Raw genomic sequence first — 27,345 nt, 5'->3', positions numbered from 1 at the left:
GAGCGGTGGATTTGGGGTTTGGCTGGTGGTTCAGTTATTTTTATTGTTTGACACATAAAAATGTTTTTGCACATACAATGAATTAAGAGCTGCCTGACAAATTCATTCAATGTTTTGTGTGTGTTAATAATAGGACTAGATAAGTGACAAATAAATGGAACAACTTTTCAAAAAAAGACAGTCATTGTTAAGTTTCTCCCAAATCTTGGTGTGATGCCTAGAGCCCTGCAAATCCTCAGATATCCGCTTTATATCTGTGGATATCCGTGGACCATTTTTGCAGATTGTGGATTGAATGTGGATACTAATTTTGTAGCAGTGCAGGGCTCTAAATGTAAGATCTCAAAGTCAGGGAAGCAGCTGTCTGCAGGTCATAGCCTATGAGGCTGCCTCCCCACTTTCAAGACCCTGTATTCCCTTCCCCCAACCTAATAGAAAGAAAGGGGAGGTGATCAATCAAGACAGGCAGTGAAATCCCCCATGTTCCTATTGCTGCAGTTCAAGCAGCCAAGCAATTTAAGAAAGCTCTTTTGACTTCATTGCTGTATCAGATCAGCTGGAGAGGGAAGCAACCGCTTCCGTAAAGTAAGTCAGGAAGCCAGACTGACTTAAGGCTGGTCTACACTACGGGGGAAAATCGATCTTAGATACGCAACTTCAGCTACATGAATAACGTAGCTGAAGTTGAAGTATCTAAGATCGAATTACTCACCGTCCTCACAGCGCGGGATCGATGTCCATGGCTCCCCCTGTCGATTCTGCAACTCCATTCGGGTTGGTGGAGTTACGGAATCTATATAAGCGCATTCGGGGATCGATATATCGCGTCTAGATGAGACGCGATATATTGATCCCCGAACAATCGATTGCTACCCGCCAAGACGGCGGGTAGTGAAGATGTACCCTTACTCTGCAGAAGCAGCTACCTCCCTCTCCAACTGACCTGATATGGCAATAATGAAGTCAAGAAAGGTTTCCTAAATTGCTTGGCTGCTTAAACTGTGGTGATAGAAGCATGTGGAACTCTATTGCTTGTCTAGATCTATCACCTCCCCTTTTTCTGTATACTAGAGGAGAGGGAATAAAAGCTCTCAAAGGCAGGGAAGCAGCCTCATAGTCTATGAGCTGCAGATAGCTACTTCCCTGCCATTGAGATTCTATATACAGTACACATGCATGCACACAGACCCTCCTCCCGAGAGGCACTGTGAGTCAGTGTGCTGCTGAGGGTGCAATGCAGATGTGGCTAGAGATAAAAGACAATGTGGATTGTGGGTCGGATACAAATTGCTTCTTGTGGATGCAGATCGGATACAGGTCCACATTTTTGTATCTGCGCAGGGCTCTAGTGATGCCCATATACAGATATTTAATAGTTGTTGGATTTACAATGCATATTCTGGGTGATGTTCATGGCCTGTGAAAGACAGGAGGTCAGGCTTGGGTCATGTCTACACTACCAAATTATGTTGATCTAATTTACATCAGCATACAGCCATCACAGTTATTAAATCACTTGGGTGTGTGCAAACATTGTTCCTTATGTCGGTGGTGTGTGTCCTCACCGGGAACACTCGTATAAGTTGTACTGTCACTATGGGGCATTGTGGGATGGTTCCTAAAGGCCAGAAACAGTCGATGTAAGCAATGCAGTGTCTACACTGATACTGTGTTAACCTCATTACATTGACCATGACTCTATGCCTCTCAGGGAGGTGGTGTTACTAAATCAGCATTAATAGGCCATTACATAAGCAGGAGCCAAATTTAAGTGAAGACACTTCCACAGCTTGGTTGAAACAAGGCAGCTTATGTCAACCTAGCCATGTAGTGTAGATCAGGCCTAGATGATCTGGTGGTCTCTTCTGCTTTTAAACTCTGACTCTAAGACAATTTAGAAATATGAGCCCATGGTGCTGTATGTATAGGAAGAATTGGACCTACTTACAAAATTTATTATGGACATGAGAAACATTTTTTTGTTTGTTTTTAATTTAAAGGACTGATCATATATGGGCCTGAGTCTTTCACTCTTAATCACACTGATTAAACCACATAGAGATAGAGTCAGCGGCAATTTTCTAGGAACTATTTTGCTGCATGTGACTCTGGAGCCACAGGTTCGCTTCCCTTAATCCACTCAGATGTTTTCTGTTTAGGCAAATGCATGCCTTGGAAAACCCATAATCTACTTTTGTCCAGCTAGTGATTTGAAGTGTAAACTGTTCATGGAGTCCTGAAAATATCTATCTGTGTTCTTATATAACGCCCATCCTTACACTATGTGGGTGTATGCATACAGACAAGGACTTAATTCTTTCAATTGAGCTTCTTGCATAATATGATAGTATTCGTTATGATTAAGAGTAGCAGAATCTGGTCCATTATCTGCAGTTTTCCTGTCTGAGGCCTGTAATCAAATGCTTTAGCTAAAAATAAAAACAACAAAATTCCCTTTAAAAGGGGAAGGCTAAAAAGAAAGTAGGAATCATTGGAGTTTGACGGTAGTGACCCCTAATCAATAGCTCAAGTGAAGGACATTTTATTGATTAATTAATTTATTTATTTAGAAGGCACCTACTACTTTACATTCTTGTGGTTGCATTTCTTCCCATGCATTTCATTTAGATCATAATAATCTATTGATCTATCAATTTTGGGACCATATCATCATCCTGATCCTAGCATTGGTCTAGCTGGTTGCTCATATATCCCAAAGCAGAAATTAATCTGTGTTAATCTTTTCAGTTGTAAGGTGATATTTAGACTGCTTTTTAGAGCATCTGACTAAGAACCATTCATTCTGTAAATGCTTCTGTGAACCACAGGAAATAAACAAATTTCTTTGCACTAGCCTCCCATATATATCAATATATTTTATTCATCAAAATAATATATCTTTTCTCATGGTATGTCTCTTTCAATTGCAACATAGCTTGGAACACCATCCTTTGGCTTTTCTGACCTTTCATAGCTCCTCATTTGTCTGGAAGGGTTCTGCCTGAAGGAGAGTGATAGTAGTTGTGGTGGTAGAGTTCAATCTGATACAGCTCAGTGATATGTGCTCCACATTAAACTTCATTAGATTTGGCATACTTCCTTAGAAAGGTATCTAATCCTCATTCTACATGAGTTGCGGGGGCAAGAGTGGATCACGTTGAGTATGAATGACTACTTTGTTTTTCACTGCTTTTATAATACTCACGATGCACTGGACACTCACACAGTCCTCTGACTGAAGCATATACAGTCCAAATAAATATGCCTTAATCTGTTATTTTTAGTATCTAAAAAGTGCTTCATAGTCATTGATTGATTCTCACTGCATCCCTATGTGATAGTAAGTATTATCCCTATTTCAAAGATGGAGAAAATAAGCCCCAGGACAAATTCAGTCTTAGCATTTGTAGGCACAACTTCCATTGACTTATGTTTATGTTGACTTATGTTCCTGTTTATAGCATTGCTGAAGTTTGTTCCAAAAAAAGACTAAGTGATTTTCTCGTGGTGATTCAACAAGACAAAGGTGATTTAGGAACCGAAGTGTCATTTCTTTTCAGGTTTCAGAGTAGCAGCCGTGTTAGTCTGTATCCACAAAAAGAAAAGGAGTACTTGTGGCACCTTAGAGACTAACAAATTTATTTGAGCATAAGCTTTTGTGGGCTACCGCCCACTTCTTCAGATGCAGAGAATGGAACATATAGTAAAGATATATACACATACATAACATGAAAAGGTGGAAGTAGCCATATCAACTCTAAGAGGCTAATTAATTAAGAGGCGCAATTATCGGCAGGAAAAAAAAACTTTTGTAGTGATAATCAGGATGGCCCATTTTAGACAGTTGACAAGAGGTGTGAGGTTAACATTGTGAGCCTCTCTCTCAATTCCCACTGAAGTTCCAGGACTAAGCCCACATTGCCTCAGATCTCGCTAATTATATATACCCTTTTATATACATTTGGTACCTGCATTGGAAATAAAGTCATGCATAAAGTTGCTTGCTAGTAAGGGAATTAAGAAACAAAAGAAAGGTTAACAAGTTGACCAGAAACAGCAGGAGTATCAAAACATCATGCGAAGAAGACTTAGTGATACAGAGCTTGGTTTATCAGCAAAATAATCTGAATCTTTTTAATATGTATGAAGTTTTAAGCAGACAATTTTCTATAATTTATGGCTCTACTGCATGCTATCATTACATCTTCCTGGATAAAGAGATCAGCATGAATTATGGAGATTCTTGATTATGTTATCAAGCACTCTTGTGCCTTGATAATACTGCTTGATGCTTTGCTCTTTGGAAGTAATACCATGCAAAATTTTCCCAGCCAAACTTGTAATTTGTTAAAGGAATAAATACAAAGGCTGCATTATAAAATACAAATGCTTATTCCAATTAAAAACTATGGTTGTTGTATTTTGAGAATCAAGAATATTTCATTTCACTTACTACAAATCACTTTCATAAAGCTAAAGTTACTAGTATGCAACACTTTGGACCATAATCAAGATACTTATAATGGTCTAAACATTCAGAAGCCATTAGCCATTTTTACTGTTATCAATAAACACTATTATGCACCATTTCAATTTCTTATAGAACATTTAACCTGTGCTTCTGTAACAGCTTCCAGAGGCAAACTTTGTTTCTGACACTATAGTGTTTGGAACAAAATGGCTTCAGACACTTTTTTACTTACACACACACACACACACACACACACACACACACACACACACACACACACACACACACACACACACACACACACACACACACACAGAATTAAAATACATCACAAAGGATTAAAATGACTGATAACCATTAGAAATACAAATACTGTAATTTATCAGATTTTGTGTTGAGGAGAAATAAACCAAATAAAACAAAAAAAGCTCAATCTGTATCTACTAAATAATCTCTTGTGATGGTGCTGAAATTATAAAGGCATTTGCTGTCCATGTCCACATTCCCTTTAACTGTTTGTTGTCAAACCCAATCATGTTGCTAACTGATAGTTCACTGAAAATGCATATACATTGTAAAATGGCCTTTTCTTTTTATTTTTATGTTAGCATGGGGTGCTGTTCAGAATGCTAAAATATTTGCCTAAATTGTATTCTAAAGCAATTAATTCCTTATCTATAAAAACACATACAGTAGAATATTTTTTTGTTGTTGCTGACATTGACTTTGAAGTAGGAATATATATTAGTAGCACATAAGAGTGTCCTACAGGGGCGAGGGGAGTAAGGTTTTTTTTAGTTTACCCTAGAAATTCTTCAGACTTCTCTTTCTAAAAGACACTTTGATTTCAGAATTCTACAAAAGATTTATCGACAAAAGAAAGGTTTGTGGGTCTCAAATCCCAGTTTTTCCAATTCCTTCTTTCAGACACATTTATTTTCTGACTTCTACAATAAGTGAGATAATAATAACCAATAATATATATGAATAATAAAAATCTTGTAATTGAACCACATTAAATTGACATGCCAAACTGAGTATATCCATCATCTCTTATTGCTGAAATCTTCATACTTCATCTCCCAACCATCTTCCCACTGTTATTCCCCTTCTTATAGTATTTTGTTTAGCATTAGACTCTAAGCTGTCTGAGATGGGACCATGCCTTTTTCATGTTTTGCAGAGCATCAATTTTTTTTTGTTATTTTGGGTAGGGTCGTGGCTGAGCATATTTAATTCTACATTCTTCATTTCATAATTGTTTAGAGAAGAGAAACAGACTACAAAGATCTGTATTTTATATTTGTTTCCATATAGAGGAGATATGAAGAATAAATTCTATTCTAATTTGTTATTTATCATTATGAACTCACTGAACCAGTGGAAACAGTGCAACAAAAACAGCTGAAATAGCATTAAATCATCATCATTATCTTCATTTCTAGTGATGAACATGTGTCTTTAAAATGTTATTATGGTCAGGAAAGTGTCTGTGATGGGTTAGTGTCAGGGGTATACAAAAACTCTACTCAACCATTGCAAGTTCACTTCAACCTCTGTCCCTTCACTTTCCCTTCCCCTTACTTTCCACTAACCTCCTATCCCTCTCAACAGCTGCCACTTATCTCAGTTTAGGCTCTAGAATGACCCTCACCCCTTATCCTTGGAATCTTCAGGATTATACAGGGGCCTTAGTGGCCTACAGCCTCTACTTCTCTCCAGTTTCTGGTATGTCAGGGCCAACTAACCCCTTCCCACAAGAAGTTAGAGGGTCTTGCCAGGTAGCTGATCCTACCATTATGCAATATTTAAGTGTGCATCTTCTGCTTATGCTGCTGTCCTGAAAATATCTTTTGGTCCTGTGAAGAGGCTTCCCCCATATATTGCAGTAACAGAGATATTACACAGCCTGTTCTGCAACATTTGCTGTTCTGGAACAGAGGTGTATCAGAAGCCCCTGTGTGATTATAAGAAAAGTCATATGGTTTCTACAGCTATAATGCTGAGCCTTAAACAGCACAAATACATTTGGAGTGTTTATAGTCAATACCCAAAAGTAGTAGTAGAGGGAGGAAACTCCCATTCTTAGAAGATCCTGGCAGGATAAAAGGGTTGTGACCCATATCGAGGCATCCCACAAGGTGCCGGATGTCAAGGTGACTCTCAAGTGCACAGAAAATCAGGAGAGAATGGGTGGATACTACTGGGAAGCCTCTCATTCCAGAAAGCCCCAAGATAAAGAGTAAATCTTTGACCCATGCTGAACATGAATTCCAAATCAGTTGAAGCAGCCTAGACTGTAGCAGTAACGATCTAGACTTGCAAACTTTCAGGAACTGAACCTGAAACTAACAGAGTTTACCTGGCTTATGTTACATTACATAATGACACACAACTCTACTTAAAATCTGGTCCCTCTGCATCTTTAAAACACATCTATTTACAATTCTGATGCACAAAAGTTACTGTCATAACGTAGGATAACTAACAAAAATGTGAATGGATTCTGTCTGGCACGTTATCAAGAGAACTGTCAGTTAAGTTCCAATAATATGACCTTTATTGATGGTGATGAAATGAGAGGCAAAAAGAGCACCGTTCAGTTTTTAGATGCCAGGCTGAGTTGGTAGCACTGGCAAGAAGAAAGAAAAAAGCAAAACAAAACAAGCCAAAAAAGCACCCAAACTTTGAACTTGTAAATAAATCTGGTAAGGAATTTATCAAGAAAAGAAATGTAGAACCCTACAATTTTGTTTTATACTTATCGACCTCTTTTTAAGGCTGACCTGATTATATTCCTGAACTTTAACCTTGGACTGGCAGGGTCAGCCTCCTCCTTACCCTAGTTTAGGGAGATTCGGATAGAAGAGCAAACCAGTCCTGATATGGTTAAATCAGGTAATAGTTTTATTAAACACTGACAATTACACATAAACACTTACAAGCATGCTATAATTTTAAGGCACGGTAATTCTACTGCTAGAAAAATCCCCCTTTATTTCTTGAGCTTAGTTTCAAGCAGCACAGCAGCCCACGCCCTGAATATGCCCCCGACTTTTACCTGGTGAGTTTGGGGAGTTCCGGCCGGTCACTCCCTCACCTGTTCAAGCCCGACTTCTCCAAGGCCCCACTTGAAAGCTCTAAAACCTGATCAGGCCCTTTTTTGGTAAGTCCTCTTAATCCCTCTGATTCCCGCTGCCCTACGGCTAGTCGTTCAGAGGGTTCAGATTTCCCACCCTCTTCTCTCCCGTCGGCCCGAGATGAGGCCCGAGATCACAGCCCTGTTGATCCACCTATTCCTGATCTCCCATGGTGGGGATGTGTCAGGTAAGGATTTTCAAGCAGAGTACTGCAACTCAGAATCTCATCCCCGCTCAGGGACAGTCCAATTGCTCAGACTGGGCAAACAGTGGCTCCAGCTAGTCTTAGGATTCCAGTGCCAGCAGATCTCCCATGGTGGGGATGTGTCCACTAGTACCTTCGTCCCTTGACAGCCAGTTCACCGACTGAGTTCCCCGATGGATCTGTCCAGCCATTCTTTATACCCTTTTTCACTGACTTCCAACACGCATGAATCAGGCAGTTTAGACCATTTCCAAATTTGGGCTTGCCACAGGGTCAGTTTCTCGGAATGTCCCCACCCCCTTCCAGATGGTCAGCAAGACGTGACCCCAGGAGTGTCAGCAACCTGTTTCTTGTAAAACCCCCTCCCCTATTAGCCAAGCTATTTCTTGTAAAACCCCCTCTCCTATTAGCCAAGCTATTTCTTAACCTATTGCAAAAATTCACCACCCCCCTTAAGCCATTAGATGCTTTAAAACTTGTGCATAACAAACTTCCCCTTTTACTATGCCTTCTATTAACCCTTGAATATATTCCCTTTAGGCCTTCTATACAATAGGCCTTGTCCAACTTATTTCTCAGAGTACAAATACACTTGAACAGAAGCTGCTTCACAAAGCTACTTCACTCTTGCAGCTGTTTTTAGTCACATGTCTATACATGTCTGGCAAGAAGAGAAGAACTAAAGCAGCATAAGTTTTGTCAAAAGAACTGCTTTTTCCTAAAGCTGCTTACCCACTAGCATCAGCGTGACATAAATTGACCTAAGGCACCCAGGACACTTCCAACTTCTGTCTTTAACATTTTGGGGGAGATTTGTGATTGAGTATACTTAATTCTATATTCTTCATTTCATAATTGTTTAGAAAAGGGAAACACATAGACCACAGAGATCTGTATTTTATATTTGTTTTCATATAGAGGAGATATGAAAAGGCAATTTTATACTAATTTATTATTTATCATTACAAGCTCACAATAGCCCCACCAGTGGAAACAGCCCAACAAAAAAGAGCTGAAGAAAAATGTTATATTTCAGTAAATGTCAGCATTAGGATGAAGATCAAATTGTGAATAGAGATTTAGCATTTTATCAAAATGTGAGATGCTTATTGCTGGTCATATTTACATGTGAGTAACAGATTCTGGATTTTATCAGCCTAATAATGCTTAGCTTTTGAAGAAGGTGGACATGTTCACATGATTCATCTGAAGGAAGAAATTTCTTTTGTTACATATCAGCTCTTAAATTGAGAGTACATGATATGACTTCTTGTCATAATCCTTCATTTGCTCTGTGAATTTCTCCACAAATTATCCTTTTAGTTGCTTGTTAGAGTATTTATCTTAAAAGATTTGTTGTTTTACTTACTTTCTTCATTTGCATTAATACAATAACAGTTTCATAACTAGTAAGCTTCTCTTTGTCCGTTACAGCTATTCCCCTATTCCATTTTGTTTCCCCAGACTCCATTTTGTTTTCTGTTCTCCTGTGGCCGCCCTTCCCTGGCTGTTAAGTTGTTTACCAGGGCCACTGCCCTTCTCAAAGGGAGGGCCCCTTAAGTTGTTTAACAAGAGCCATTGCCCTTCTCAAAGGGATGGCCACTTGTGCTGCATGCTAAGTGGGACCACTGCCCTTTTCAAAGGGTTAGTCCTGTTATCACCTCGTTGAACCTGGGCTTGGTGTAGGGTAGGCAATGTCCAGAGCTGCAAGGCCTATTGTGGTTTTAAGATCCTGGGCATGAGTCATAGTCTCATGTGCTCTTGAGTCACCTATTGCACAGGACTATGTCCAGGCATGTCTCTGGGCTTACCTTCAGTTTTTCCCCTGTGCCCCCTCCCCTGTGACAGAGGGAGCCTATCAGGATTACTGGTGGGAAACTGCCCAAGTTTGCCTTTAAAACCAGACATTTTTGAAACACACCTCAGAAAGGTTCCTGCATTGCTGCCTGGTCTGATCAGCCAGGGGTTCTGGGGGGTCCTTTCTCCGCTCTCGTTTTATTTTTGAGCGTACCCCTGTTTTTTGAACCCCCCCCCCACGAAGAACGAATTGCTACCTGAGAGATCTCCTGATTATTGAGACTGTACCGAACCCTCCTTGCCTCTTCTGATGTTGCTGCTGCTTCTGCCTTTGCTGCTGCCTTGGGGACTGGTAAGAATCCCTCTGTAAAACTTTCTATACTTTTATTTTATTATTTTAGCTGCTGGCTCTGTTTCCCCAGCACACAGACTCAAGCTAAACCTTGGTCTGTGTCTTAAAACCTCTCTTAAACTACAGAGCTCTTTGCCACTGCTAAGCTCTGCTCCTGTGGGCTTTGCCTTGGGGCTCTCTGCTTTCAGCTGTATCCACCGCTGTAGCCACCATCCCTTGGCTTCCTTGGGAGCTGGGTCCTGGATACATACCACTCTGCCCTCTGTAACCTCCCCATAGCATAAGGTGCACCATAGGTCTTGTTTTTTTTTTAATTTAATAAGTCATAGTTTGTTAAGATTGTAGAGCCTGTAAGTTTCTGTGATATTTGTTGTGTTGCCTAATTGTTGGTTAAGATAAGTTTAGAAAATCATTGCCTGGTTGTATTCTGTAGCTGCTTGTCATTTTATATAAGTTTGATTAAGTTAGGGGATAGATAAGGTTTTTACTATTTGAATTTGTCTTCCCACTGCCCCAATCCCCCCCCCCCCCGAGCTCCCCAGTCACTCATTGCAGTCTCTCTGCTGTTTAAACTTGCAGCCTGTCTGCTCTCTGTGTCTCCCTGAGTTTAAATCTCCCTCTGTAGCGCCTCTATCTTTGGTTTCTGCTCCACCACGTGCTCCTCTTCCCCCATCCCCTAACCTCATTCCTCTACCACTGCCTTTCTCTCTCTCTCTCTCTCTTTTAATCCCTTCCCCCACGTGTTCACCCCGCTCCTACTGCTGCCAAACCTCAATTGTATTACTGAAGTCTAGCATAAAACCCCATTGGTTACCCTTTTTCTCTCTCACACACCTCACATTTTATATTTACACCACTGTGACACATTTTTACCTAGAGTTGTTGGTTATTTAACACATTTTACCCATAACTGTTAGTTGGTTATATGCTGCTGTGACACACCCTTTACCTAGAAATTGTTAGCTACCTGTTACATTTATACTTCAGTGTTAGTTGGTTACCAACTGTATTGTACCCCACTGTATTGTACCCCACTATTGAAACCCCCTATACTATACTAAAAGAACTCCCTCCCCAATTGCCTACCTTAACAAACCCCATACCCCTCACTATTAAATTTTCCCTGTTTTTGCATTTTCTTAATAAAGTTGATTTTGCACCCCACCTGTGTGGTAATTGCTCCCCAAGATCCCATATACCTGCAGGCAGGGACACTCTTCTCCTTTCACTTCTGCTGAAACACTTATAATTTTGATTGATTATTTGAAATTTACATTTAGGTGTTGATGGATTACAAGTACTGTACTGGATACAGCTGGTAGTCCTGGCTGGTGATAGCCAAATCTTTCTTGTCACAGTTGTTACTCATTTCACATGAGAAAAAGCTGTGGATCTCAGACTGGCTGGGGGTTTGAACAAAGAACTCAATTTTTGTAGTTTTATAAAGGCCATCGTGAATTCCCATTGAAATCAATTAATCTTTCTATTGACTTCAATTGGGATTTGGTTCAGGTGCTATATATAGTGGTAAAATCAGTATTTACTTCTTTATTTTGATAGTAGATTTGTAAAAAACAAACAAACAAAAACCACCTATGTTAGGTTGTAAGCACTTTTGTCCTGACATCAAAATAAAATCATGAAAGAAAAATTTAAACTAACAGTAATTCCACTTCTGAAAACCAGAAAATAACCAGAAAGAGAATAAAAATCCAATAAATCAAGTGATTTATAAGTTTCACAGTGCATTTGGCATTTAATGCTTCTCTTCATAAGTATATCTATTGTGAATAAGAGTAGAATAGAGTAGCCTAAGTCCAAGACAACTCATTTCTCTATCACAAAGGAAATAACACATTTCTAGTGTTTCAGACTTATTAAGTATCCTTTATTTCTATTGAGGTAGTTTATAGTGAATCTAATGAGGGATCAGGGACTCATTGTGGCAGACTCTGTACATATAATATAAAGATAGTATCTGCTCCAGAGGCCTCATACTCTAAATTAAAGCTTTCAGAAGCTATGACCATACTCTCACTCAAAATCATTGTTTAAGCTGTTTATAGTACACTGCTACCTCGATATAACGCCACCCAATATAACACAAATTTGGATATAACGTGGTAAAGCAGTGCTCTGGGCGGGTGAGGCTGCGCCCTCCAGTAGATCAAAGCAAGTTCAATATAACACGGTTTCACCTATAACATGGTAAGATTTTTTGGCTTCCAAGGACAGCGTTATATCCAGGTAGAGGTGTTTATATCTTCATGTCCAGTATTTATGTCATGTAAATATTGCCTTTAGTTTATCTGCATTCTAAAATGAGTATGAACAGTCTAAGCATCTTTGGTGAGACTGACGGTATTTTAATAGACAGGAATCTTTTTATTCATACTGTTATTTATCTAACTGCTTTTGCATTGAAAGCTTACATGAGATACAATTGGCATAAATGTAGCTGGTGGTTTCAGTATTAAGCAGGGCTTAAAGAGGCCCAACAGGCATTAATTGCAAAATCTATTTGAAATAAATTGCCCGGATAGTGCTTGTATTTTGATTATAAGTGTGTGTATATATCTGAATTTTAATAAATTAAAAATAGTTGCTAAAAGATGCATAATGAAAAATCATCAAGCTGGGAAGTGTACGATGAAACAAGGTCAATAAAATTAATGCCTCTTCATAAAGGAAACCATTTAAGAACTTTGAGGATACAAACAGCCTTTTCATGTAAACAGAATTAATCCAGTGAAAGACTAAATAAAGTCTTTGGAAACTAATGGTAGAATGTTTCATTAGCATAAATTTGGATACTTCTTAAAGCTTCTAAGTAAAGAGATCAGACAACTTCAGGAACTACAGTGAGCTATAAAAATGAGGTCCACTGAAATGTTTTAAAAATAGGGATAAAGGACAAGACCCTCAGCTACCATAAATCAATATCTCTGTTTATACCAACAGAGTTACACAGCTTTATATCAGCTGAGGATGTTAGCTACCAGTTGTTGGGATAGCGCCAAATTGGTATGGCCATACTGAATGAATGGTAAGAACATGGCTTGACATGACTGAACAATGAAAGAGGATTCTGGGAGCAATGTCCTTCTCTTAGCATCAGGCGGATGCCAGAGGTAAAAGTGACTGGCTCCATGCTGCGTGTATGATCAATGCTGATCTTTGAGTCAGCAAATATGTCTGCTTGAAAGCAAACAACGTGTGTAGAACATCCTGAGTGGAGCATGGGCTGACCGTGGCATCTCGACCCTGTTGAAGGACATTACGCAGGTGGCTAAAATGAATGATTGATAAGGGAGTGCATGTGGGATAATGTTCAGTTGGCACCACTCTTCAGTCTCCTCCTAAAGCAGGGGTCCACAACCTCTGACACGCGGCTCGCCAGGGTAAGCATCCTGGTGGGCTGAGACAGTTTGTTTACCTGCCGCGTCTGCAGGTTCAGCTGATCGCAGCTCCCACTAGCCGTGGTTCGCCACTCTAGGCCAATGGGGGTGGCCAGAAGCGGCATGGGCTGAGGGGTGTGCTGGCGGCTGTTTTCTGCTGCCCCCAATTGACCTGGGATGGTGAACTGCACCAGTGGGAGCCCTGATTTGCTGAAACTGCAGACGTGGCAGGTAAACAAACTGGCCCAGCCTGCCAAAGTGCTTACCCTGGCGAGTCGCATGCCAGAGGTTGCCGACCCTGTCCTAAAGTATTAATTTGGTAAAAATTAGTAGCCACACGCCCACTGGGCATGCTTTTAAGACATGTGACTCCTTTGAGGAAAAAGAATATAAAAGTCAAGAAAATTAAATTACCATTGGGGAATTCCATAATTGATGCATGAAAACACTGCTAGACAGAATAACCAAAACTCTGCTCCGTGGGCTTGAGTATGACTGTGAGCCAGAAGAGCTTCCAGGCAGCCAAGGCCTTCCCTCAATGAGATCCAAGACAGACCCGAGGGCTGAAGAGACTAGACCTGGAGAGAAGAAGTCCTCCATAGAATTTGGTAACCATCTTCTCTGTTTACCAAGCAGAAATTGTGTGAGGCTAGCACAGGGTCTGTTTGTGTATATTTGTGAAAGAGAAGCTCACTAAGAGGACTGTATAGCTCTTAAAGTATAGTTCTTTAATGTCTAACGTAGGAGTTTTGTGCTTAATGTAATCCTTTACCGCTTGTGTAATAATTCCTTCTCAAATAAACTGCAGTGTATGCAAGTTAATTACTGTGGATCTTTTTCACTGGTATGATAGTAATCTGCTCCACTAGGAGCCATTAAATATCCTGCCAACACCAGGTGCGAATAGTGAGGTAATATCTGCCCTATGGTTCTCCCTCTTCCTTTGAATGAATCACTCATAAAGTTCTGACTCAGAGAGACCTCAGAAGGGGATCTAAAATTCGAAAGGAATTAAAAGAAGGTATAATGAAATCTTGGAAGACCTAATACGTATGGGGGAGGAGATGGACATGTAGGGCTTTGTGATCATTATATATATATATATATATATATATATATATATATATATATATATATATATATATATATGTGAATGCTCTCAGTAACTATTCCTTAGGGAACCAACTGTACGTTGTCTATAGCTGTGTTCCCTGCTCCAGCTGGGATCTTTCCACCACACCTTCTGGAAATGTGCAGTTAGGGTGTCCAGGTGTCCTGATTTTATAAGGACAGTTCCAATATTCCAATAGGCACCTATTACCCTTCCACCCTGTCCTGATTTTTTACACTTGCTGTCTGGTCATCCTATGTGCAGTTGCTAGTGTTGACATACCTTCACTCAATGTACACACCTAGGTTCCATATATAGATATATACATACTTAGGTTCCATATATAGATAAATATATACTTACATTTAGTTTTCTAAGGAACATTTACTGAGAGCATTCTTTTCTCCCTTGGAAGTTTACATATTTTCAATGCTTCGCCCAACTCCCAATCTTCCCTTCCCCATACAAATTAGAGCCATGCGGAATAGAGATGAAGGGAAAGTAGAGTGCCACTTGGGGTATGTCTACACTACGGGATTATTCCGATTTTACATAAATCGGTTTTGTAAAACAGATTGTATAAAGTCGAGTGCACGCGGCCACACTAAGCACATTAATTCGGTGGTGTGCGTCCATGGTCTGAGGCTAGCATCGATTTCTGGAGCGTTGCACTGTGAGTAGCTATTCTGTAGCTATCCCATAGTTCCGGCAGTCTCCCCCGCCCCTTAGAATTCTGGGTTGAGATCCCAGTGCCTGATGGGGCAAAAATCATTATCGCGGGTGGTTTTGGGTAAATGTCGTCACTCATTCCTTCCTCCGGGAAAACAACGGCAGACAATCATTTCACACGCTTTTTCCCTGGATTGCCCTGGCAGACGCCATAGCACGGCAACCATGGAGCCAGTTCAGCTTTTTTTTTACTGTCACCGTATTTGTACTGGATGCTGCTAACAGAGGCATTACTGCAGCGCTACACAGCAGCATTCGTTTGCTTTTGCATGATAGCAGAGACGGTTATCAGTCATTCTGTACCGTCTGCTGCCATTGTAAATTGGCAGTAAGATGACGGTTATCTGTCGTTCTGTACTGTCTGCTGCTATCACGGGTGCCCCTGGCTGAGGTCGGCCGGGGGCGCAAAGGCAAAACTGGGAATGACTCCCTGAGTCAATCCCTCCTTTATGGTTTCTAAAAATAGAGTCAGTCCTGCCTAGAATATGGGGCAAGTGTACTAGAGAACCAGTGTATCAGAGAGCACAGCTGCTCCGTGTCAGATCCCGCAAAAATGATGAGCTGCATGCTATTCACCGGGGGGGTACCCCTGCAACAACCCCACCCATTGCTTCCCTCCTCCCTCAACCTTCCTGGACTACAGTGGCAGTGCCCCCCACATTTGTGTCATGAAGTTATAAAGAATGCAGGAATAAGAAACAGTTGTTAGTGAGATAAAATGAGGGGAAGGCAGCCTCCCGCTGCTATGACAGTCCAGGCAGAACATTAAGCAGTGCGGGGGAGAGGAGCCCAGCATCCCGATGCTATGATAGTCCAGGCAGTACAGAATCTTTTCTTTACACAGGAAAGAGAGGGGGCTGATGGAGCTCAGCCCCCAGTTGCTATGATGAGGACGGTTATCAACCGTTCTGTACTATCTACCGGGAATGACCAGGAATCATTCCTATTTTTACCCAGGCACCCCTGGCCAGCGTCACCTGAGGCCAGCCAGGAGCACTCACGGGCTGATGGTGACTACGGATAGCAGTCATATTGTATCGTCTGCCACCGGAAAGGGGAGAGAAGCGGATACTGCTCTTCACTGCTGCAGCATCGTGTCTACCATCAGCATTCAGTAGACATAGGGTGACATTGAAAAAAGTCAAGAAATGATTTCTTTCCCTTTTCTTTTATGTGGTGGGGGGAGGGAGTAATTTGATGAGCTATACCCTGAACCACGCCAGACAACGTGTTTGAACCTACAGGCACTGGGAGCTCAGCCAAGAATGCAAATAGTTTTCAGGGACTGCTGTGGACTGTGGGATAGCTGGAGTCCCAGTACCCCCTCCCTCCCTCCATGAGCGTCCATTTGATTCTTTAGCTTTCCGTTACGCTTCTTATGCAACTCTGTGTAGCCTGGAGATTTTTTTCAAACGCTTTGGCATTTTCTCTTCTGTAACGGAGATCTGATAGAACAGATTTGTCTCCCCATACAGCGATCAGATCCAGTATCTCCCGTACGGTCCATGTTGGAGCTCTTTTTGGATTTGGGACTGCATCGCCACCTGTGCTGATCAGAGCTCCATGCTGGGCAAACAGGAAATGTAATTCAAAAGTTCTGGGGCTTTTCCTGTTTACTTGGCCACTGCATCTGAGTTCAGATTGCTGTCCAGAGTGGTCACAGTGGTGCACTGTGGGATACCGCCTGGAGGCCAATACCGTCGATTTGTGGCCACATTAACCCTAATCCGATATGGTAATACCGATTTTAGCACTATTTCTCTCGTTGGAGAGGAGTACAGAAACCGATTAAAAGAGCCCTTTTTATCGGTTTAACGCTGCTAAAATCGGTTTAAATGCATAGTGTAGACCAGGCCTTAGAGTGGGAAACTGAATACAGTTGTAGAATAATTACACTTGGTTGTGTAAGGAAAAGTTAGTTACTATGGTCTTTTCTCTCTTAGAAGATTACGAAGTCTGTACAGACTCTGTTACTGGTGTGTGCCCTCTCCCTGCACCAAGCCATGCTGCACAAGACAAGGGGAACAGGGATGGGAGAAGTTTCCAGTCTGCCATTCAGAAGAAAACAGTGCACTGGCCCTTTCTAGTTGCCTGAGGCAGAGATTTACAGTGTTAAGATGAAACTTCAAGAAAGTTAAGAAAGTTTTACTGTGTCTCTTTCTTTGCCTGTCCATTTCATCATTGTTATACAGTTATCATTTTTGGTAAAACCTTTGGAGTGGAGGGTGGGTGGGGGAGAGATCTCCTTTTGCATGAAATCTCTATATCCTAGATCTGAATATTGTCGCAATACTTGCCTCTTTATCCTGTAAGCATATTTCAGCAAATTTCTGTTTCAGCAGGCACTCCAGATGGTTCTTCAGGTTCACTAGCAGCACAAATCGGCTTAATCTACCTTCATAACTGAACAAACCCCTTCATTCCGCAATATGTGGATGGATGATCATTAGATAAAATCTCTCGCTCTGGCATAGATTGCTGGATGTCCTCCGCAGGATGGAAAAGCCATTTCTCTTTTTCCATTCTGATACTTTGATAACCTCTGTATTCTCCAAATGTTGGCCAGCCTTAAAGGAAGAAATTATAAACTGGTAACATTGCCCTTGAAGGAATTACTCCCACTCCGATGAGATAGTATGGGCATTTTAAATTGTTAAAAACACTAGTATTGTTTTCTTACTACTTCTCCTTCTTCATGGGCTGTAAAAGTTTTCTATGAACCAGGAATCGTGAGGCAGTTATGTTCCTGGAATGCTGAAAAGTATCTAAATGGTTCTCTTCTATTGTTATATGTGGAAGGATTTCTCAGCTTTTTTCAAAGACCAAAGTTATAATTCTACCCATCTCTTTTTATTGGGAGGACCTTCATCTCCCAAGACAGAAACCATGTTACTAAGATGGCAGGAGCAGCACCCAGAGAAGTCAGGGGGGTGGAGGAGGACCTGCTCATAGGGCTGGACAGAATAAACCAGGAGAATTGGAATTCCTCAGTGCACAGGAGAAGAGAAACTTATGAACCCATTGCTGAAAGTGGAGACAGTGCATAGGGACTAGGAACATTCCATAATGGAGGGAGTCAAGGCTGATTCCCCACTCTGGAACTTTGCGTGCCTAAGATAGGGGCCCTGCAAGGATTCTAAAAATTAATACTGGCCATTCCAGGCTTGTATTAAATTTCCAAGGATATACCTTTTCTCTGACCTTGGATGGGTAGATGCTGCCACCACTCAAATGCAACTCCCCCATCCCCCCCTGAAGAACCCAGGAAGGAGCGCTTGGGAATTCCTTCCTGTGGGGTACCCTCAAGCCCCCTGAGGAAGGTCTGAGAAAGAAAACAAAGAAAACTAACTGTTGCCACCAGCTAATTAAAGAACATGTGCACAAACTTCTTAGGACACAAAAATCTAATCCTGTTCTTTAAAAAGGTACATTTTATTAAAAACAAAAAGAAAGAAAACACATCTAAAATCTCAGACTATTGCTAGATTTTAAAAAGAATCACTTATAAAGATTAAGCATCAAAATAACTTTCTTGATGTTCAGTTTAAAGGTTACAAGAAAAACAAAAGCACCTGGGGTTAGCACAAAGGAGTCCACAAGCCATACAGAAATAAAAGACATTTCCTTATCTACTTTCGTATCTGGGTTTTTATAGGAGTAGTTTCTAAGTATGCTTTGATGATTTTTCACAGCTAACGCAAACTCTTACAGCTCTCCAGAGAGAACAACCGGAGACAGACAAAAAGGGGAGTCTTGTTTCAATTTTAAAAAGTTCTAGCCTTCCCAATGGCTCTTCTACCCAGGTGCCCACTCACGTCCTTTTACCTATGCATAGCAGTGAGACTTTTTAACCCCTTACAGGTAAAGCAAGTAGAGAACAGCTACTAAAAGTGATTTTATAGCTAACTGGCTGGCTGGGTGGCCATAGAAGGGAGCTACGCCCTTTTCGTTTATCACGGAGGAGCTAATCAAACTAGTGGCTGAAAGAGTGCAGCATCTGCCTGCTGTCAAGGCCTCAGAGCCAGGGCTTTTGCTGCCTCCTCCCCTCGAGCTGCTGCCCCAGGTGCTGTTCAGCCTGTGTATCTTGTTGCAATTACTCCACTCCTGACTATCCATGAGAAGAACACTGAGCCTGCAGGAGTCCTGGAATAGCACCATGTACTGGGCCCTGAAACCTCTCACAGGAGACAGTCCCAGTTTTCACTAAGGCTACATCTACACTTGCAAGTGTATACAGTTTCTTATCCATGTACTGCTAGAGCATGTCTCATGTATCCTTGCCAAGTGTCCACGTATTTTGTGGTGGACACAGGCTTATACCTTCATCCCTACTACCCCTTTTTGGAATGCAGTATTAGCACAACCATTTTAGAGGTGGTATCCCAGAGACCTCTGCATCACAGGAGAAACTCTGCAAATCACCTGGCTTAATGTTTCCAGAACTGTATGTTGCCTTCATGCATGTGACAATAGCAGTTTCCCATAATCTTTCCCTCCAGCCAAATTGCATTTGAGACATGGAGCATGTCCATGATTATATAGTTCTTCTCCTGCTACTACTCATGAAGTACAGTACCAGATACTGGATAGCATCAGTCCAGAAACATTTTAAACAGTGAAGATGGCTGATCCAAAGGGGGATGAAAATACACCTGAGTCCCATGGAACAGGTGTTGAATGCTAAGATTGCAACAATATGCCCATGAATGGAACTCCACTTCTGGTCATGGACCAGTACAGTGTGGTGGGACCAAATCATCTTGGAAATCTGGGATGATGACCAGTGGCTGTAGAATTTTAGAATGAGGAAGCAGACCTCAATCAAGTTTTGAGAGGAGCTTGCACCAACACTCCAGCACCAGACCACTCAATTTCAGAAACCCATACCAGTGCAGAAGGAGGTGGCTATCATACTTTGCCAGCTGGAAACATCTGACAGCAACTGATGAGTTGGGAAGTCAACTGTTAGACTGTTCGTTGTACAGGTCTACCAGGCTATCAAAACTGTGATCTACCTACAGGTAGTTGCCATTATCTAAGTTCCTGCAATTATAGTGGAATTTCAGAAGATGGGTTTTCCAAAGTGTGGTGGGGCTGCAGATTGAATACACATCCCTATATTTTGCCCAACAAAAGGGGCCAGTGAATATATGATTGGAAAAAAAAATTCATTCATTCTACAAGGCTTAGTGGACCACAGGTGAAGGTTTAACACCTTGGTTGCCTAGCAGCTCCACTAACTGTTTGGCAGACTTCCTGCTTCTAATGAACTTTAAAAAATATACTGTTAGAATTTGAGAAGTTACGCAGGACACAAAACCCTTTCTGACCTGTCTTATTATACTTATCCTTCAAGAGTTTGGGCCCCTTTATATTATCCTTCCTAGGATTTAACTTCCAAATTTGGAAGAATCCTTTTTGCCTGTGTCTCTGCTGTTTAGACAGGGTGGCATTCTTTTAGTCCTCTTATTGTCTTTTCTGATTTGGGGTATATATTTAGTTTGAGGCTTTATCATAGTGTTTTAAATAGTCACTTTGCTGTTTTTAGGCATGTAATCGTTGTGACAGCCCTTTTAATTCTCATGTAATAGGCATTCTCATTCTTGTGTATTTTCTCTTTTTAAAGTAAAATGCTACTGTGATTTTTTGGGGAGGAGGGTATGGTTTCCCCTGCATTCTTATCAATATTACCCAGTGGTTCAGCAATAGTTGTCTCTTGGATTCAAACCTGTGCTCAATTTAGGACTAAATCACCCTTCCCCTTATAGGTTCCAGTTCTAGCTACTGCAAGAAACACTTACTTATGCCCTGAGAATAGTTGAATTCACCCACTATTGTTCTGCTTTGTACATTTGTAGCCTTTCTAAACTCCTTTAGCATTACTCAATCACAGTCACCATGCTGGTCAGTATATACCAGGGGTTGGTAACCTCTGGCACGCGGCTCACCAGGGTAAGCACCCTTGAGGGCCAGGCCAGTTTCTTTACCTGCCACATCCACAGGTTCGGTGGACCGAAGCTTCCATTGGCCACAGTTCACTGTCCCAAGCCAATGAGGGTGGCAGGAAGCAGTGTGGCCAAGGGATGTGCTTCCTGCCACCCCCATTGGCCTGGGATGACAAACTGCAGCCAGTGGGAGCTGCGGTTGTCCAAACCTGCCGACATGGCAGGTAAACAAACTGGCTTGGCCCGCCAGGGTGCTTACCCTGGCGAGCCACGTGCGAGAGGTTGCCAACCCCTGGTATATTCTCTTTTTTATTAAAGCATGGAATTTCTATCCAAAGAGATTCCATGGTACAGTTTGTCTATTGAAAAATTTTACCCTGTTTGACTCTGTGCTTTGTTTAACATATAATGCCACTCCCTCACCAGCACAATCAACTCTCTATATTTTATACCCTGGTTTTATAGTGTCCCATTGATTTTCTTTATTTCACCAAGTTTCTGTGATATTTATTATATCAATATTCTCTCTAATGCCAGGCACTCTAATTCACTCATCTTAGTATTTTAGACTTCTACCATTTATATATAAGCACTTGTTCCTTTTTGTCAATATTCAGTTGCTTACCTCCATGTGTTATGTTTAAATGGGACCATTTCATTTGACTATTTATCATTACCTTGTACCTGTACTTTGCCTAATTCATTCCTATCCTCTTTACTACGATATAGTTTCCCCTTCAGCAATTTCTTACCTAAAGGATGTCTCTGCCAAAACTGTGCACTCTTTCACACCAGTTGGCTTTCCCCCAGTCCCTAGTTTAAAAAATCCTCTACAACCTTTTTAATTTTATGTGTCAGCAGACTGGTTCCACTTTAGTGCAGATGGAACCCATCCCTCCTGTATAGGTCAAGCCTTCCCCACACCACCAGTTCCGAATAAACATAAAACTTTGCTCTTTTCTCCATCATCTCATCCAAACATTGCGACCTTGCAGTTCTGCCAATCTTAGTTGCTCTGCCAGAAGAACTGGAGGATTTCACAGAAGTGTGCCATGGAGGCCCTGGACTTTATTCTCTTATCTAAGAGCCTAAACCTCTGTCCTACCTTTCCCTATGTCACTGGTACCTACTTGTACCACAACAACCAGCTCTTCCCCAGCACTGTCCATAAATTTGTCAGAATATCTCATGAGATTAACAACCTTTGCACCCAGCAGGCAATTCATCATGAGGTTCTCCTGGTAATGACAAATCCAGCTATCTATATTTCTAATAATTGAATCTCCTATTACTATTGCCATCTTTTCCTATTAACTGGGGTTCCTTTCCCAATAGGTGAGTGCAAGAGGATATCATGACATCAGCTGGAAGATGGGTCCCAACTCTGGGATCTTTTCCCTCTGCTCCAGCTTGATGATCTCCTGTTCTGAGTCTTCCAGCCTCCTTAACAGCACAGAGGCTGTCGAACAGAGATGGGACTGCTATGCTATGTCCCTGAAAGTTTCATCTATGTACCTCTGTCTCTCTTTACTCCTCCAGTTCAGCCATCCTGGCCTCAAGAGCCCATACTTTGTCTGAGGACATCAATTTGCTTGCACCAAATCCACACATATGGCACTTGCCCATGAGGCAGATCATAATATATGTTGCATTCAGCGCAATAAACTCAGCAATCTCTTCTCCCCATGGCTGGTCTGCACTTTTACTCTCTCCCCGCAACGCCCGGAACCTCACTTTAGAGTATTTTGTTAGGTGTACTTGAATTTGTTTATTCTGTCAGTTACTTTTCATGGGGAATAGGTATCTTTCTACTTGTTATATCCCTCAGACACCTCTACCTGCAACTTTCATTGCAGCCAAACTCTCCTTACCTTGGCAGATGCACTCAGCTGTGCTCTCTCACACTGTTGAGGGTTCTCTCTGCTTGAGACAATATCATGGCAATACTAGAATTCACAATAATCCGTCCAATGTGACATGAATGAGTTGTCAGTGACCCTCAAGGCCAGACATCTTTGATATGTCAGAAAATGCTGCCCAAATTCCATCCAGCACTGAACTGAGATACACAGATCCCACAATAAGGAGCAAGAGCAAAACCAAGTAATCAACCCATTTCTCCATTTCTTCAGCCCAGATTTGCAGGGAATAAAAGTGAGTGGAGACATGATCCAGAATTGCCATCAGCAAATGTATGAAGATGGGGGACAGGATCAGTAACAAATACCAAAGTGATTCCTAGAGTCTCTCTCTGTGATGCACAAACCCCTAGAATACCACACCTTATAGGTAGCACTAATATCACAATATAAAAGTGTCAGTGTGGACATCTGTGGACATGCGTACACAGCATCATACCTGTGTCCAGCCCAGCAGAGGTGCACTCTAGAGTGTGGGCATGGGGAACATGCATGAGCATGAATATGATCCAGTATTGGGGTATGTGTGCCACTGTAGATATAGCCTAAGAGGAAAGCCATTTCCACTTACTCATAGGTTGAAATCCTGGCCCCAATCAAATGAATAGCAAAACTCCCAGTTTTTACCAATAGATGTTAGGACCTAAAGGGACCATGATCTTCTGTTCCTATCTCCTATATGACACAGTCTACTGAGTATATACAGTTGTTTCTGGATCCAGCCCAACTAGAGCACATTTTTAGAAAGCTATATAATCTTCAGATAAAACCTCCAAGTGTTGGAGAATTTTCAGCTTCCTTTGGTTATCTGTTCCAATGGTTAATGCTTTCACCCCTAAAAAAAATTCTACCCAAATTTCAGTTTTAAATTTGCTGATCTCTACTTCTAGGTATTGACTTTTGTTACACCTTTGTCTTCTAGATTAAAGACCTCTCAAATCTTCTTTCTGGATAGGTAATCACAGGCTGTGATTAAGTTTCCTGCTAAACTTCTCCTTGATAATTAAATAGATTGGACTGCTTTATTCTCACATGAACCATCTCCAATTTTTCAACATTCTTTTCAAAGTGTGGACACCGAACTGACAGTATTTCTGTAGGAGTGTCATCAATGTTCTTTACAGAAATAATATCGATTACTGCACATTGGGAGTTTGGTTATCCAAAATGAAACATGCCACTAGGTCCTCTTCAGAGCCATGCTTTCCAGTGTCACTTTACTTTACTCTGTAATTAAAACCTACGTTGTTTGTCGCTAATGTGTGACCTTGCCTTGTGTATTAACGCATGTGTTTGACTCCACACTCTATATAACTGACCTGTTCTACTTTTTAGTTACTAAAGCTGGTCAGAAAAAAGGTTCTACTCTCCCCATGGAAGATTTCAGGTCTTCCAGTATAAGCAGGATCCATACTGGAAGTGCTTTGCCAGAAGTATAGACATATAGATATACTGGCAAAATGCTTCTAGCCTCTCCTCCTGCACACTTGCTGCAGGCCATAGAACCTCACTCATCCTGTTTTGTAGTAGACCCATAACATCTGGCTGAATTAGTAATGTCCACAAATCATAATTTAAAGACTTCAAATTACAGAGGATCTGCCATTTACACTAGTTTAAACCTGCAAGTGACCTGTAGCCCATGCTGCACAGGAAGGCAGAGAAAAACAACAACAACAACAAAAAACAGAATCTCTACCAATCTGATCTGTGGAAAAAATTCTTCCCTATCCCAAATATGGCAATCAGTTAGACACTGAGCATGTGGGAAAGACCCACCAGCCAGACATCTGGGAAAGAATTTCTGTAGTAACTCAGAGCTCTTCCCATCTAGTGCTCTATCACCAGATGTTGGCAATATTTCCTGCTAGCAGTCGCATATCAAGTGCATGCCACTGTAGGCAGCTTCATCATACCATCACCTCCATAACTTTGCCAAACTAAGTCATGCATATTTTTTTTATTCCTCCCCCCCCCCACATACACACACTGCTCTCCTTGGAAGGCTGCTCCAGAACTATAATCTTTTCATGGTTAGAAACCTTCATCTATATTCAAGCCAAAATTTGTTGATGGCCAGTTTATACCCATTTTTGTGTGTCTAGATTGATGCTTACTTTAAATAACTCCACTCCCTCCCTGGTATTTATCCCTCTGGTGTATTTATAAAGCACAATCATATCTCCTCTCAGCCTTATTTTGGTTAGGCTAAACAAGCCAAGCTCTTTGAGTCTCCTCTCACAAGGTAGATTTTTCATTCCTCTAATCATCCTAGTAGCCCTTCTCTGCACCTGTTTCAGTTCAAATTCATCTTTCTTAAACATGGGAGACCAGAACTGCACACAGTATTCCAGATGAGATTTCACCAGTGCCTGGTATAATGGTACTAACACTTCCCTGGAAATACCTCATCTGATGCATCCTAGAATTGCATTAGCCTTTTTCATGGCCACATCACATTGACAGTTCACAGTCATTCTGTGATCAACCAATACATCAAAGTCTTTCTCCTCCTCTGTTTCCTACAACTGATAAGTCCCCACCTTATAGCAAACATTTTTACTGTTAGTCCTAAGTGAATGACCTTGCACTTTGCACTATTAAGTTTCATCCTTTTTCTATTACTTCAGTTTTCAAGGTCATCCAGATCTCCTTGTATGATATTCTGGTCTTCCTCTTTATTCGCAATACCTCCCAAATTGTGTCATCCAAAAATTTTATTAGCACACTCCCACTTTATATGCTAAGGTTATGAATGAAAATGTAAAATAAGATTGGTCCCAAGACCGATCCCTGAGGGACTCCACTAGTAACCTCCTTCTAGCCTTACAGATTACCTTTCAGGATGACCCGTTGTAGTCTCTTCTTTACTAGCTCCTTATCCACATTTCAATTTTCATAGTAATCACCAGCTTCTCCAATTTCCCATGTGGAATTGTATCAAATGCTTTACTGAAATCCAGCAGGATTAGACTGACACCATTTCTTTTCTCTAAAAAATCAGTTATCTTCTCAAAGAAAAAAGAACAGGAGTACTCGTGGCACCTTAGTGACTAACACAATTATTTGAGCATAAGCTTTCATTGGCTAAAACCCACTTCCTCGCGTGCATGCAGTGGAAAATACAGTAGGAAGATATATATATACACAGAGGACATGAAAAAATGCATGTTTCAGACTAACTCAGCTACCACTCTGAAACCTTCTCAAAGAAAGAGATCAGGTTGGTTTTGCATGATTTACCTTTTGTGTCCTTAATTACTTTCTCTTTCAAAATTTGTTCGGAGATCTTGAATACAATTGAGTACAAACTAACAGGCCTGTAATTTCCTGGATCACTTTTTTTTCCTTTCTTAAAAATAGGTACTGTATTAGCAATTCTCTAGTCAGAGGGTATAACCCCTGAGTTTATAGATTCATTAAAATTCCATGCTATTGGGTTTGCAATTTCATGTGCAAGTTCCTTTAATATTGATAACACCTCATTATACTCCCAACCAACAGAGCTCTGCTGGGAAAAGTTTGTGGTATAGTCCTGTCCTAAGCAATCAGCAATGCCATTAGAGAATATATTCACAACACATTCACATTTAACAATTTATCAAAACTCCACCAGCAGTACAGATTTTTGCTTGAGTATCATAACAAATCATCGGTGAGCAATTTTTCCTTGATTTAGCACTGATGTCCCAATTAAATGTTGATGGATCATCTCTCTCTCTGTCTCTCTCTGTCTCTCTCTCTCTCCCCTAAATGGAAATTATAGGATCTCAATCACTTATTTGCCATTTTCATAATATATGTATTTATTCAATTAGAAAAATCATTTTCATTAATCAGTAATGAATTCAGTTTCTCCTTGAATTGCTTATTTCCCTAATCATTTACCCTGTAATACCCAAGCACGCTCCATGCTTTTGATTTCTTCCTTTATCTACTATTTGTCTCTTTTTAGTCCAAGATGTGAAAATGGACAGAGAATCCTAATCTGCGATAAATCCAGATAAACTGCATCTATCTTTTTTCGTTTTACAAGGCCAGTTCAATGTGCAGCTACCAGAATGCAGCAAAATATGCATATGAACAGGTTTTCCAGAGGGAATACAGTGTAGGAAAAATAAACTCTAAAAGATTATGACAAGATAATAGAAAAAACCTACCAGAATGACCCACTTATTCCAACTTGTTTTCATTTATTATTAAAGTTGAATATCAAGTAGAATTGTGTCATTTCTACTTGGCCTTGGTATGACTGAATAAAGAATAAATACTCATCAC

Source organism: Gopherus flavomarginatus, chromosome 1 (genome assembly GCF_025201925.1).
Source record: "Gopherus flavomarginatus isolate rGopFla2 chromosome 1, rGopFla2.mat.asm, whole genome shotgun sequence".
Lineage (NCBI taxonomy): Eukaryota > Metazoa > Chordata > Testudines > Testudinidae > Gopherus > Gopherus flavomarginatus.
Note: the sequence above shows the minus strand (reverse complement) of the source record.